A 15,600-nucleotide genomic window follows, 5' to 3' on the forward strand; every position below is an offset into this window, starting at 1 on the left:
CAATTCAATTATGTAGGGCATGCAAGTATAAAGCAAAAAGTAAGAAAGATTCTCGTGGGGGGTAAAAAATGAGGCCAAATAAAACAGAGGGAACTTGCCATGAACTAAAAGAGACAGTCTTAGATAATGTGCATGGGGGAGGCAAAGAGGAGTTTGTATGACATGTAATGTACCATATGGTGATCTGACGTGTCCTCACTGCGACGCACACCTGATGCAGAAGGCAAAGTCCTGTTTGCCATGCCCATAAAGATTAGCTTCAATCAGGTGAGTTTCGTTGCAATAGGTAAACACTGCCAGCATTCCCGACCGATGAGATCGCTCCTGTGTGTGTGTGTGACCAGGGCAAACATTTACTCCCCCTGACACCACCACCACCCTCTGCTTTTTTAAATTTGGCCCAAAGTAAAAGATTTTCCAGTCTGCTCTTGACGTTTAAGAGACTGGAGATTTCTATACGAGGCCTCCTCTCCATCAGACGCACACAGATCATGGCAAATATTTGGAATAGGTGAGGGGCCTTCGAAAATGGCCCATTTGTCAACCATCGAACACACACTCACACAGACCCATCGACTCAAGACATGAGAGATGCAGTAACAATAAAAGAGTTCTGTAGTTGACAAATAACATGTCCATTGCCTTTTTATCAAAATCTATAGGTTAAAAATTATACGAATGTATAAGGGAAAGTGCATGCTTTGTCCTGTAACTGGTCACCATTTCTAACGTTTTTTTCACAGCTTTTTATCACCTTTTTGCCTTCACTACATTGTAAAAGGTTGGGCGGTGTGCAAGTACAAATATTCTATGTAGTATTAATTAATATGAGGTCATGCAAACAGAATGAATAATAATTATAATTAAAAAAGTTTTAAATGGAGTTAAGCATTAGCATAAAAAGTGATATACAGACAGACAGACGTACAGACAGACGGAAGATATGAATCCTATATGGTGTGTGTGGCTCTTTAGCAGTGGATGTCAGCTGGTGCTTGTGGGTCGTGTTAAGAGCAGGTGGTTATTATCCTGTGATCATCAAGATGAATAAACCAAATTCTCATGTCCTGTAACGGTTTAAGTTTGTTTGTTTGTTTCTTAATGCCATGCCAGCTTCAATGGCTATTTTCATGGTGAAAACCAGGTTAAAATAATAAAAGTAAGTAACGGTTTAAGAGGCTAATGACGAGGCAAGGGTAGCTCAAATTGTTGCAAGATCTCATTTATGAACATGACCTTCATAAGCAAGACATTTTGAAGGATGAGTTACAGGGATCAAAGTGGAGAAAATCAGAGACCAATTAAGAGTTTGTGAGTCAGCTGATCTGGATTAAAAGAGAGACAGTGGGGACAGGAATATAAAGAGTCAACCCAGTTCATCAAGAACCATCTTTGCTCCAGAGCCCTCTCAACAAACAAGGATGCCACACCAATGACAGCATGAAGCAGAGAGAGTGGGAAATGGACAAACATTCCAATAAACATATATACATAAACGGCAACCAATTTGAGCCATGGCAAAGGGATATGTGTTACAGAAGGTGAACACTAACCAAAGGACTCGAGCCAATTGCAGCAGAGTCAAATTTAGATAACTGTTTGTAAAACAGTTATTATCCAGCATTACTGTTGTGAGATTGAAAGAGAGAGAAAGCATGTATGCATGCACTACAGACAGCTTGGATGAACAGATGGCAATGGAATTTGAAAGTGTAAGTTTTCAGTAACACTTTACAATATGGTCCCATTTTTTAACATTAGTTAATGCATTTGGTATCATGAATTAACAATATTTTAATCTTGGTTTATCTTAATTGATAAAAACAGAATTGTTAATTAACTAATGTTAACATACAGAACTTCTAATTTTAAAAGTAAATGTTGAAAGTAGCACTTGACAAAATTAACAAATGCTGTAAAAGTATTGTTTATTGTTTTTTATGCTAACAAATGCAGTTAACTAATGTTAATAAATGAAGCCTTAAGTGTAAAGTGTTACCGAGATTTTAATAGAGATAAAAAAAAAAAATTAAAAAGTAAAGAAAATTTGAATTATAATAGCAGCACAACCTATGCACATACACAGTCTCTCCCAAACACATTTAAATTACAGTGCATCCGGAAAGTATTCACAGTGCTTCACTTTTTCCACATTTTGTTATGTTACTGCCTTATTCCAAAATGGATTAAATTCATTATTTTCCTCAAAATTCTACAAACAATACCCCATAATGACAACGTGAAAGAAGTTTGTTGAAATCTTTGCAAATTTATTAAAAATAAAAAATAAATTAAAAAAAAAATCACATGTACATAAGTATTCACAGCCTTTGCTCAATACTTTGTTGACGCACCTTTGGCACCAGTTACAGCCTCAAGTCTTTTTGAGTATGATGCTACAAGCTTGGCATACCTATTTTTGGGCAGTTTCTCCCATTCTTCTTTGCAGGACCTCTCAAGCTCCATCAGGTTGGATGGGGAGCATCAGTGCACAGCCATTTTCAGATCTCTCCGGAGATGTTCAATCGGGTTCAAGTCTGGGCTCTGGCTGGGCCACTCAAGGACATTTACCAAGTTGTCCCGTAGCCACTCCTTTGTTATCTTGGCTGTGTGCTTAGGGTCGTTGTCCTGTTGGAAGATGAACCTTCGCCCCAGTCTGAGGTCCAGAGCGCTCTGGAGCAGGTTTTCATCAAGGATGTCTCTTTACATTGCTGCATTCATCTTTCCCTCGATCCTGACTAGTCTCCCAGTTCTTGCCGCTGAAAAACATCCCCACAGCATGATGCTGCCACCACCATGCTTCACTGTAGGGATGGTATTGGCCAGGTGATGAGCGGTACCTGGTTTCCTCCAGACATGATGCTTGCCGTTCAGGCCAGAGAGTTCAATCTTTGTTTCATCAGGCCAGAGAATTTTGTTTCTCATGGTCTGAGAGTCCTCCAGGCGGGCTGTCATGTGCCTTTTACTGAGGAGTGGCTTCCGTCTGGCCACTCTACCATACAGGCCTGATTGGTGGAGTGCTGCAGAGATGGTTGTTCTTCTGGAAGGTTCTCCTCTCTCCACAGAGAAATGCTGGAGCACTGTCAGAGTGACCATCGGGTTCTTTGTCACCTCCCTGACTAAGGCCCTTCTCCCCCGATCACTCAGTTTGGCCAGGCGGCCAGCTCTAGGAAGAGTCCTGGTGGTTCCAAACTTCTTCCATTTACAGATGATGGAGGCCACTGTGCTCATTGGGACCTTCAATGCTGCAGAAATTTGTATGTACCCTTCCCCAGATCTGTGCCTCGATACAATCCTGTCTCGGAGGTCTACAGACAATTCCTTGGACTTCATGGCTTGGTTTGTGCTCTGACATGCACTGTTAACTGTGGGACCTTATATAGACAGGTGTGTGCCTTTCCAAATCATGTCCAATCAACTGAATTTATCACAGGTGGACTCCAATCAAGTTGTAGAAACATCTCAAGGATGATCAGTGGAAACAGGATGCACCTGAGCTCAATTTTGTGTCATGGCAAAGGCTGTGAATACTTATGTACATGTGATTGTTTTTGTTTTTTATTTTTAATAAATTTGCAAAGATATCAAACAAACTTCTTTCACATTGTAATTATGGGGTATTGTTTGTAGAATTTTGAGGAAAATAATGAATTTAATCCATTTTGGAATAAGGCTGTAACATAACAAAATGTGGAAAAAGTGAAGCGCTGTGAATTCTTTCCGGATGCACTGTATATATTTATACACACACATACATGGAACATGAAGGTAACAAAACTCTGATAGTGAGATAGATTTTTAAAATAACATTAATTATTTTATAAACAAACATTAATACATTATTTATCTTAAAATCATATAACATATAATGCAATACTATGTAACAATTATTTTGGTAAATACAGAGCACATTGGTTGGTCGTTCTAATATCCTCACAATATTGTTAGCCAACTGAAGGCTGGAATGAAGGTTTGAACTGAAAGTTTGAATGAAGCTCTTTTCTGACTAAAAATGATGAAAAAGATTGATTAAACTGACCCGAAGCGTAGGACATTTGACTAACTCAGTCTTAAGAAATTCAAAGTGGACATGATATAATTTTATACATCTGCTTTCATGACTGGCTATGTGGAATTCTCTGGAGTTAATTAATTGATTGGATCAGAGTGGGTATAATCAAATCAAATTTAATAACTCTGTAATAAAAACAACACTTTAGAAGGAGGCATGAGGTAAAATGATAGCATGTCCATTTTTCAAATTCATTGAATTTGAGCACTTCTGAACTTGGTCCAAGGTGCCTCATAAGTAATAACTTTACATCATCTTCAAAATGGCTCAGTGACTACCGTCATTTAAACGCACACACACACACACACACACAACATCTTTATGAATTTGTAGGAGAGAGTCACAACTGTTTATAACTAGTAACTAAAACCTATCAGCTGCTAGTCATTTTCACAACAGAACAATTTACAGTAGTTGGACTGCTTAATAAATTTTGAAACTAGAATATTAATGCCTTCTTCAACGGTATTGATTGCATTAAAAAACGTTTATTATATTATTTAGTACAGAAAGGAAAATCTTTGTTAAAATGACGTGAATGCATATTGATATCACTAGAGCGAACAGTGGAATAGCATTACTAATCTGAATCATAATAATGTCAATAGAATAATTCATAATGTAATATAAATAAATTAAAGAGGTAATTCGTTTGAAAATGGATGTTTTCAATTAACGTCCCACCCCCTCTTCGGCCCAATCCAAAAAAAAAAAAAAGACACACATAGACCTGTTTCATAGACAAGAACACTAATTGCTTAATTGTAGTCATTGTTATGAGGTGTCAGAACTAGTGCAGAATCAGAGAAGGAACTAAACATGAAGAGTTCGCTTTAATACTACATACATTTTTCACTGCATTTATTCAGTATTCATGAATTATGCTAGCTCACTAACTTTTCTTTATATCTAGTGTGAAGTGTTTTTTCTGGTATGAAAACAGCAACCTGCGTCCCAATTCAATTTAAGAGAGGCTGATTTTCAAATCAGTGCGTGACACATCCCCTTTTCACCTTGTTCGTTTTCCGTTCCTCTCTACGGAACAAGAGTAGCTGCTTTTGTGCCATTATCAGCCTTATTACACGTCATTAAAATACTGGAAGAACATTCCAGAAAAAATATACACGCTATGCTGAGGCACTCGCTCTCTCTTGCTCTCTTTTTTCTCTCTCTCCTCTCGTGTCTCACACTTTTCGGGGTGAGCGTGCGTGTGTGTGACCGTGTAGAAGTGACAAAAAAAAAAAAAGAACAATATAATTGGAGAAATTTACGCAGTAATAATAGGTATTCAGAAAATGATAATTCATATTAAACAGGGTGCATAAAGTCAGCCTCATTTGCATGTTTTAGATTATATGCATTTCAAAAGTAATTTCCGCAGGGCATATGAATGACATTAATTCCCGAGTGGTTTCTGCTATAGACCTCAAACTATCAAACACTCAAACATTTAAAAGATGAAAAAAAAGAGTACTGCCACATTTGCGAGAAGAGATTTCAAGGTTAAAGTATTTGAATGCATGTTTTAAAGTTCTGTCTAGGTTGTTTAAAGTTGTTCCTCGCCTAGTTTAGAGTTCACTAAGCTGGGTTTGGAACAAAACCATCGTGAGACTAGACACTCTAGAAACTGAGCAATAATATATTTGTAATATAAAAGTTGATTCATGGATTCTTTGTTCCATTTCACTTTCACAATTAAAAATTCTATCAGTTCATTAAGACACCACTCTATCCTAAACTAAGAGACAGAGTATGTACTTTCAATAATAAAAAGTAAAAATGACAGTCTTTGCAATCAAATGCACAAAAATTCTCCATTCCTATCTGGACAGAATACCCAAGCACCCAAACATGAACTAGCCTGCAATGTCAATCATTTCAGTTCAGCAGTGGATATTCAAAGTGGCAATTTTAATACGGTCCTCCAGCCAAAAGATGGGAGAGTGAGAAAGAGAGGGAGATCCCTTTTAGCCTCAATTCATTTGAATAGAAACAAAAATTGGAGGAAGACTCAAAACCAGGAAAACCCTCAGATTCGGCAACTTGAGTGGAAAACAGGCTCTGGATGCAATCTTTCTTTTAAAAGACAAATTTGGCCGAGTGCCATAACGTAGCTTCTGATGCATTCAGGGTTGTGGGACTGTGGGTGTGCTTTGTCTAAAATGTATAGCAAAATTTGAAGGAAATTTCTGAACCAGCCAGTCACTGCGTAAATGAGCAATAGGAGATCAACTTGCCCATCTTGCATTAGTTTTGGCCAACGCACAAAGATTATGTATATAAAAATCTATTTAAAACAAAACCACATGGGGGAAGGGAAGATAAGGCCTGCACTGCCTCTCATTGTGAAGTTTGTGCTATGTCTGTCTAAATATTATGCTACCAAATGTTCCTCTCCACATGATTATCTCATAATGAATTAATGGCTTGCACACTGCGAGATCAAACCGATTTGTTTGCGCAATGCCTAGTTTGTGCTAACTGTTTATCTGCCTCGCCATAAGGAAGAAAAAAAACATGCTGCCACAAATGGTGCAGCGGGCTAGAGGAAGCCTCACGTTTCACGATCATGAGTCAGCTTGTTGTGGCATTTAAAAGTCAAGCTGACATTAACAGTTCGGGCAGTAAGCGGCGAGCGAGACTCTAATGAACAGCACGCAGACGGTACATAGGAGGGCTACCGTAATTGCCCTGACGATCGAGTTTCTTCCTCTTCGCTTTACAAGTTTCCTGTTTACAGGTGCTGACAAGCCGCACTTGCGAGATTTAAAGGAAAGAAAAATGGGGTTAATGGAAGTATCTCATTCTCCCTGTCCTGTACTCGTACTGTAAGACTAGCGTCTTTGTTCTTCCCCAGAGAAGGGTATGTGGACAAGTTCAATTACGCGGAGAGAGTAAATGCTTGCTGAATGTGAAGACGAGAGAGAAAGGCAAACTGAAAGAGAGGAGAAGACAGAGAGAATATCTAGGGGGGGAGGAAAACGGGCTAATTAGGATCTGGAAAATGTATTTGTTTTTGTGTTTTAGTTTTTTTTTTTTTTTTAATCTTTTTTCTTTCTCCTTTTTTCCAGAGGGAGTTTTTAAAGAGTTCTATTTCTCTTCAACAAGGGAGGCGGAAAGGAAAAAATTAAAAGAGGCTTAAGTTTCTTAAGACAAAAATCATGACACACACAAAAGAGAGAAACCGTAGCGCTTGGAAACGTCTTTTGGATGCAACAAAAGAATTGACATTGCAAGTCTGTTTTGCGTCGTACTGGATCGTGTCATTAAAGCACTGTACAAATATGCGCATTTACACATCATTTCAACCAGATCGCAAAATACTGGACCCAAAACAATTCTTTAGAAGTGGAAGTTTGAGAATTTTTTTTAATGGGAAAAAAAAATGACTTCCATCTTCTCCAATCAAACCTCAGGCAATAGCACTCTAATGAAGTGCATACTAAAAGGGCTCATTCCAATCTCCTTACTTCTGACACCAAGCGCACTTGAAAGGCCATCTTTAGAGGAGCGGTTCTGTAATGACACCAGTGGATAGACTGGATGTGTAAGAGGTATATTCATTCCTTTGGCTTTAATTGGAGAGCTTGCATGACTGACTCAGAAAGGCTGCTAGCCCAGTTCAGAGCCCCCGAGCCTGAGCCCAGGGGCAGCCAGGCAGAGCAAACACCCTCAGTCAGGAGGAGGTGAGCGCCAGCACAAAGCCAACATCAAACTAGACACTCGGGCTAAAAGGTACGAGCACAGGGGGTGGGGAAAAAATTGGGGGTGCTGAAAGGAGGAGGGCTGAGAGAGAGAGAAAAGGAAAGTTGATGCTTTTAAAGGACCACATTGATTTCTATTCGTTGTTTCAACAATAAAAAAAAAACATTCCAGAGCATTTGGGCCTTGACTGTTTTATTCAAAAACAATCTGCTGCACTTCTTTGAAACCTAATCATTTCCTGTACAATGGCACCCACCTGTTGATATTGTTAACCACCTTATATCATGTCTTTACTGTAAAATAAACAATACTACACTTGCTGCTGGTAGAAATCAACTTTATAAAGCTGTCTGCTTAGCTCTAAATTATGTAGCATTCAATGGTTCAAAAACAACTAGAAAAAACACAGCTTGGAAGTATCAAGACGGCACGGACCGGGAAAGGGGTGGGGGTAAGGCATGCCAAACGCCATCTGCAGTCTTTCACCGGAGACTTCTAACTCCGACTTCTCATTCTCCTCAGCTTTGTCTGTGTTTTTTAATACCTTCAAAAATAATGGAATGGAAAAAACCTGCATATTTGTCATTTCCGATTGTTTACTTTTTTCACGGCAAATTGATTTTTACATCTCCTTTTCCTGGAAGCGTCTAGGTGCAGGCCTGCCAACCCCTGTCTCTCTGTTTTATGGACCTAGCCCTCTGGAGAAGTTTTAAAGCTTTCAGTTCAGAAGTCATTTAAATGATACAATACCGCTTTTGTCCCAGGCACCTCTGTTTCTTTCTTTTACTCTCTCTTTTGCTCTCTCTTCAATCACCCAAAATTCCAGCATGCATTCTTTTTAGTTTTCTTTCCTCTTTTCCAAGTTCACGACTGCTTGTTTCAAAGCCTATTTTTTGTCTCTTGTCTTTGACTGTTCTCTTCAAAAACAAAAGAGGGACTCATTTCATCAGGGCCATGTGATGATGAAGTAGGATGACGTACGATTAGGGCTTTTGTGAACGTCTGGTTTTACCCACACTGAGGTGACCGCGTTACTGGGTTGATTCGGAATCAATCATTTCATTGTGAATCGTGTCCGGCATGTTAAGCAAATCATTATTTTAAGTATTGACGCAATTCCTATTGCTCAGACTTGTCTTTTAAGACCCTAACTTCACATATATAAAGCAGAGGAAAGTGGGAGAAGTGGGTCTGTGTCTATAGCAAATGTCGTCAGTTAAAAGACTGTTTAGTTTTGTTTTTTGAACAATCAATGTTTTATTTATTTGACTTTTTTTTTTGGCCTTTCAGGGAAAGGGATGGAATAGGATCAGGACCTTACATGTCTGTATTCGAAAACGGGTCCATGTGAACCAACAGCTCTTGTATTTGTCCTGAGCAAATGCACTACTTTCTGCACCACAGCTCAGACAGACAGCTAATTTTAAGAAGCACTCTCATCTGTTTGTCTTAAGTTTCAAGACTTAATTAGATTAAGAATAAATGTATCCACTAAGTTTGGTTTACACATTGTCTGTAGCCAAAAAACCAATCTGACCCCAAAGAAAGAAAAAAAGAAAAAAAAACGCCACTGGAAAAGGCATCCAGATGCTGTGTGTATAAAGCAAACATCTAGAATCCATATGGAATGTCTGAAGGCCTTGATGGTTTAAAATATGGCACAGGCTAAGCAGCTGTCACCCTTCAAGCCATAAAGACTTTTTATTGTGTGTTTGTGGACAAATCCTACAAAAAAATGAAGGGGAATTCTTTTCCCTGAGACCTCTAAAAGCAGATCTCAAAGACCTGTTGAGCTGGAAACATCACTCAGCCCTTAGAACTTTAGCAGAGATTAAAAGGCTAAATGGACCGGCATGACTAAACATTTCTCAGCGCAGGGACATGTTCAAAGGCTCTCAGGGAATTAAAATCCTCATCAATGCTCCAGCAGAGACAAATCCTTATTTATTTGCTATAATAGGTTCACCTTTTTTTCCAAAGCAGCAGGAGGTGATAAACTCCTTGCTTTTGTTCTCTGCATCGTGATCAAACACATTCTGGCTACAAAAAGCAGTCTGCTGCTGCCTAGCAAGCATCTGGTTCTCCCATATATTTCAGCTTTGGTGTAGATAAACTAGACTAAACTAGAAGGGTAAGGTTCACCCAAAAATGAACGTTTTGTCGTTATTTAGTCACCCTAATGTCATTCCAAACCTGTATGACTTTCTGATGCTCTTTTTCTGTCTGGCTGATGACAAAATTTTCATTTTCGAATGTGAATTGATATAAGGACTAAACCGTGCAATAAGTGAAAATGTGCATTCTCTTCAGAAACAATCTTCTATGGCTTTCAGAGCTCTAATTACTCCCTGAGGACAGACTCAACGTGGTCTAAACACCTTAGGTGCATACATTTCTCTGGCTAGTATTACTCCATATGCATTCTAAATCTGACTTTACTTCAACATGTTTCCAACTACGTGCAATATTTCCGACAAAGCTGCCTCGCTAATTTAAATAATCCTTTCATGCTTGTCGGATGAATTACAGCTGTATTTATTATAAAACTGTCACATTACAAATAAGCATTGAGAGCACACAATTAAAATGTCGTTAAGTGATTATGTGGGTCTGTTTGCGTGAAAATGGAGACTGAACCTGTATGCTAATAACTAGGCTAAATAAAATTATATTTGCGGCACTCACTGGTACAGCTGGGACTGGTGTCACCAGGGTCTGCTCATCGCCAGTGATTGGATCAAATTGTTGGGCGATTTACAGCCCCATTCCCCCTCGGTGTCAACCAATTAACATTTCCTTAACACCCTGCACCTCTTTGAAGTTAGGTGTCTCCATTATAATGGGAGATTTCCAAGGTCAGTGTCTTTTATGGAAGCTCTCCGTCGCATTTCTATCTCCTCAGTAACGACATTTAATTTTCACATTTTATATTTACTTTAAAGGCGTTCGCCCATTCAGCAACTGTACTAGACTAAGCTAATACTGAGCCGAGTAGAATAGAAAAGCCACAATATGTACTGTATATTTAGAGGCCTGAAAATTGTTGAGATGACGTAGTGTTCTGTCTAGATCTCCACATTCGAGAATTACAAACAAAACATGAACAGTGAGTCTACAGAAGCACACAATAAATGATAAGACGGATACGGGAAACCGACAGTCCTTTTGTCCTTCGCTAGTCCCAAAAGCACGAACATGAGCTTGATTTCCCAGTCTTTTGCGGTGGCGTTGTGCACAGCTGGTAACATCTGGAGGCATTTTGAGTCTGTTTACATTTCCGAAACACTGAAAAATACTGCAGGTGCCAATATAATAAGGAACCAGTTCACAAAAAAGGATTTTTAAAACTCTAACAACTCTCAGCTCTCTCTGTCGCTCTCCCTCGCTCTCCTCCTCCTGGAACTTGCCCTCTCTCTGCTAATTTTTCATCAATCGCACACCACTTGCCTTTCAAAGAAAAATAAGGCGCCGTAACAGTGTTCCAGCAATAACACGAAAAATGGACAGAGAAGGAGGCAGAGAGAGCGAGGGGGGCTGATTAAGCATCACACCTTTACACTTAGCCCAACATTTCAGTTTATTTCTCTCAGTTTATATATTATCCTATACACTTATGTGGTCCTATGAGGGTCTATCTTGCAAGATAAATTAAAACAGATGTGTATTTGAGTAACCACATTTCATTTGATAACGAGGCGGAATAATGCCTTGTTGTGTTGCTTTTTTCCGCACCAGACATGCCTTTAAAACTTTTTTTTACATTTTCTTAGCAGATCAAGAGGGGCTTATCACATGAATTTGATTCACTCTGCTGAAGCAAACCACTAACACTTACCGTTACAAATAAGCAAACTACGTAAATATTCACCAGCTTCTCCACACGGTCTTTCTTAAAAGCCCCAAATACACACACTCATACACACACCAGCTGCGCTAAAGTTTTTCCTTCCCTTAAATGTAGAAAACAAGCAGGAAAAACACTTGGATTTTGTTCAGCTTAATCAAAACAGACATAAAATAGCCCAGAACACTGACATCATTTCAACTGCTTCCCCAAGGAAGGCAGAAAAGGGTCTGCTTGAGAATTTGACACAAAGGCACATGCTGTGTAGGATGCAATTACAGTGATTGAGTGTAATTTACCCATGTAAGATGAAACCGGCCCGGCAGATGGAGAAGCCTTGGATCATGTTCAAGCCAGTCTGCACATGGTTGGGATATGGAGCACAGCTTCTCACCTTTGAACTGACTAACATTTACCGTGATGACATACCATGCAAACACGCATTCCACATTATCATGGGTCGATGTATGAACCTGGATGCATGCATGTGCAAGAGTGTGTGTTGTTAAACAGACCAATTAGAGAACACTGTCAGTACTTTTAAATATGTGCAAACTTGAAAGCTCAATTAAATAAAATTTACTTTCATGTTTCAATGTTGCACCACAGAAAAAAGGCTTGTAATCCTTTGGCCTTGTTCACTTCTTTCCCATGGGAGGAGGAAAGGAGGAACAAAAAGTTTAGGTATCCTCTGAGACTTTGTCGGTCTCAAACGTCTCGTGGCTCTTATGGAGACTGCCTTTTCACGGATTAACATCTACACCGATTGTTACGTTTGAACAAAGCAGCTGAAAGGAAAATAAAGGGAATTACAGTCTGCGATGGGCAGTCACATGGTGGTGCAGCAAGGAGACCGAATCCTGGGAAAAGTCAAGAATTAGAATGTAGAAAATGTGTGGAATTCCGTAAGGGTTAGGGACCATCATCAAGCTAGAAAGAAATCCCGGACAGAGTTTGACGGGCTGAGCAAATCAGATTAATCTGCATGTATAAACAATTAAAATATTCCTTTCAGTGTTCATAGACAATTCTTCAGTTTAAAAACTGTTTAAAATTAACATGGAGCTGTATAAGCTGTTTTCTAGTTATCCCAGCAAATGCTAATTAGATTTCTTCAATATTTTTGCTGTCATTAACTTATCATATAACGTAGTATGTGTTATTTAGACATAAAGCCTTTGTAGTCAGCAGCTTGCAAATCTTTTTTCAGATACAGCACCAGACTGTTCTGAAGTTTGTTTTCCTAATTGTGCTGTTACTAATTCAATTGCATGCATCAGACAACTGATTTTAATTATTAAAAAGTGAACTGGACCAAAAAAGTGTGCTTTTATGCAAGCTTCGCTCTGTATGTTTATTTATTCATCAATTAATCCTAATTAAGAACTAGCTATGTCTATTCATTTGTATAAGAATATCGCAGTTATTGTTGCTTTGCATTTTACATTACAGAGCATTGTTCACCACAGGCTACACTGAAAATAGGAGACATCTTTAGTTTAGCGTAAATTTTAAGAAAATAAAAACTCCCCAAAGATATGCAGTCCCATCATTAATAAACAGTGAGCAATGCATATGTAATAAGCACATGCATTAACTCCACTCTCTATAATACAACTACATATGCAGGACCCAAATAGGAAGTTCTTGTGGCAGCGCAGGTTTCACTTCTTCTACCTTATTTACTCCTACAGCTCCAGGAGGAAGAGGTCAGGGATTGCTAAAAGCAGGCAGGCCACTCTGTTTGAGGGTCAACTTACTGTTCACACAAGCTACAGCACACAAATCAAAGCAGTTTTTCCACTACTTAATCTTAATGGACGTGACTTGACGTGCAAGTGGAGCTGAGTCTACAGCCGGCTGGCAACTCTATAAACATTTAACAGCCATTTGCAGCCATTCACAGCCACACTTCAGCTTGCCCCCTCGGCTGCCCTGATACCTGCCTGCCAGGACCCTGCCTTTTAAGCTCAGTCGTTACTGCAAGTGCCTGCCAGGAGGGTGACTTTTCAGCCGCTGTGTGTGTTTGTGAGAGAGGGAGTGTGTGCGTCAGTTCTATTAGCTCCTCACGGGCTTCACCTCTCTATGAACAGAACACCTCCGCTCATTCACTCATGTGCAATCTTTTATAAGAAAAAATATGAATGAGAAACAAACATGGCAAACTGAATTCTCTTTTCGCTGAAGTGAAGCTCAAATATGCAGTGCCTTACAGTCACTATTAGCTGTGTGAAACTGTTTCTCCACATACGCACTGACATCCATCAGAATTGTGGGATTGTTAATGAAAGCCTTTTCTCAGCAAACAGTCCCAGAGCTGAGCACATAACAGCAGTTTGCGTAGACATGTTCACACACTTTTGCCCAAACTGGAACAATATCCCATCTGCCGAAGAGCCTGAAACCAAACAAAAAGTCTATGTAGAGTATAAACACAACAGGAAAGTCAAGAATCTGGATCCAAAAGAATGAGCTTTGACTCATGTTTGTTTCACTAGGCCCAGACAGAATCTGCAGACTTTTTATGACATTTTCTGCACTGATTTTGAGAGAATAAAACTACACACTTATAGAAAGCTTAATTAAATTAGTTAAAATCAATAAGATACACTCAGTTAAATACGTTTAAATTGCGCTGACACCTAGCAATGTAGATGCAGCAACACGCAAAAACAGACGTTCTGTTACCAATGACATCGTTAAAATGCACTATTCTTAGTCAGCTATGATTACTTGATATCAGGAGCAAAAGTGTCTAATCACAGGGGATTATCAAGATAAAATTAGTAATATGTAGCTGGTCATATGCGCCTAGCACCATGTGTAGAATAAATAAACTTTCTTCAAGACTGATAGGACTTCATCTCATTTGAGTGTAAATCATTATATACAGGTGCATCTCAAATAATTAGAATATTGTGGAAAAGTTTTCCATAATTTAATTCAAAAAATGGAACTTTCATATATTCTGTATTCATTGCACATAAAGTGAAATATTTCAATTAAAGCTCATGGAAATCAAAAATCCAGTACCTCAAAATATTAGAATAAAGCATTTATAATACAGAAATGTCGACCTTCTGAAAAGTATGTTAATTTATGCACTCAATACTTGGTCGGGGCTCCTTTTGCATGAATTACTGCATCAATGCGGCGTGGCATGGAGGCAATCAGCCTGTGGCACTGCTGAGGTGTTATGGAAGCCCAGGTTGCTTTGATAGCAGCCTTCAGCTCGTCTGTATTGTCGGGTCTGGTGTCTCTCATTTTCCTCTTGACAATACCCCATAGATTCTCTATGGGGTTCGGGTCAGGTGAGTTGGCTGGCCAATCAAGCACAGTAATACCATGGTCAGCAAACCAGTTACTAGTAGTTTTGGCACTGTGGGCAGGTGCCAAGTCCTGCTGGAAAAGGAAATCAGCATCTCCATAAAGCTTGTCAGCAGATGGAAACATGAAGTGCTCTAAAATCTCCTGGTAGACAGCTGCATTGACTCTCGACTTGAGAAAACACAGTGGACCAACACCAGCAGATGACATGGCACCCCAAATCATCACTGACTGTGGACTCTGAACTTCACACTGGATTTCAAGCAACTTGGATTCTGTGCCTCTCCACTCTACCTCCAGATTCTGGGACCTTGATTTCCAAATGAAATGCAAAATGTACTTTCATCTGAAAAGAGGACTTTGGACCACTGAGCAATAATTATTTGCAGTAATTCGTGCAAAAAGAGCCCCGACCAAGTATTGAGTGCATAAATTAACAAACTTTTCAGAAGGTTGACATTTCTGTATTATAAATTCTTTATTCTAATATTTTGAGATACTAGATTTTTGATTTCCATAAGCTGTAAACAGTAATCATCAAGATTAAAACAAAAAAAGGCTTGAAATATTTCACTTTATTTGTAATGAATCTAGAATATATGAAAGTTCCACTTTTTGAATTAAATTATGGAAAAACGTTTCCACAATATTC

At 39.0% G+C, this 15,600-nt stretch overlaps 1 protein-coding gene across 2 annotated transcripts in view; it reads right to left on the minus strand.

Annotated features, from left to right (window-relative positions):
* Positions 1-15,600, minus strand: part of LOC127426142 (forkhead box protein P4-like) — a 162,071-nt gene that overhangs the window by 124,179 nt on the left and 22,292 nt on the right. The gene's annotated exons all lie outside the window — the stretch shown is intronic.

This window comes from Myxocyprinus asiaticus, chromosome 35, assembly GCF_019703515.2.
Source record: "Myxocyprinus asiaticus isolate MX2 ecotype Aquarium Trade chromosome 35, UBuf_Myxa_2, whole genome shotgun sequence".
NCBI lineage: Eukaryota > Metazoa > Chordata > Actinopteri > Cypriniformes > Catostomidae > Myxocyprinus > Myxocyprinus asiaticus.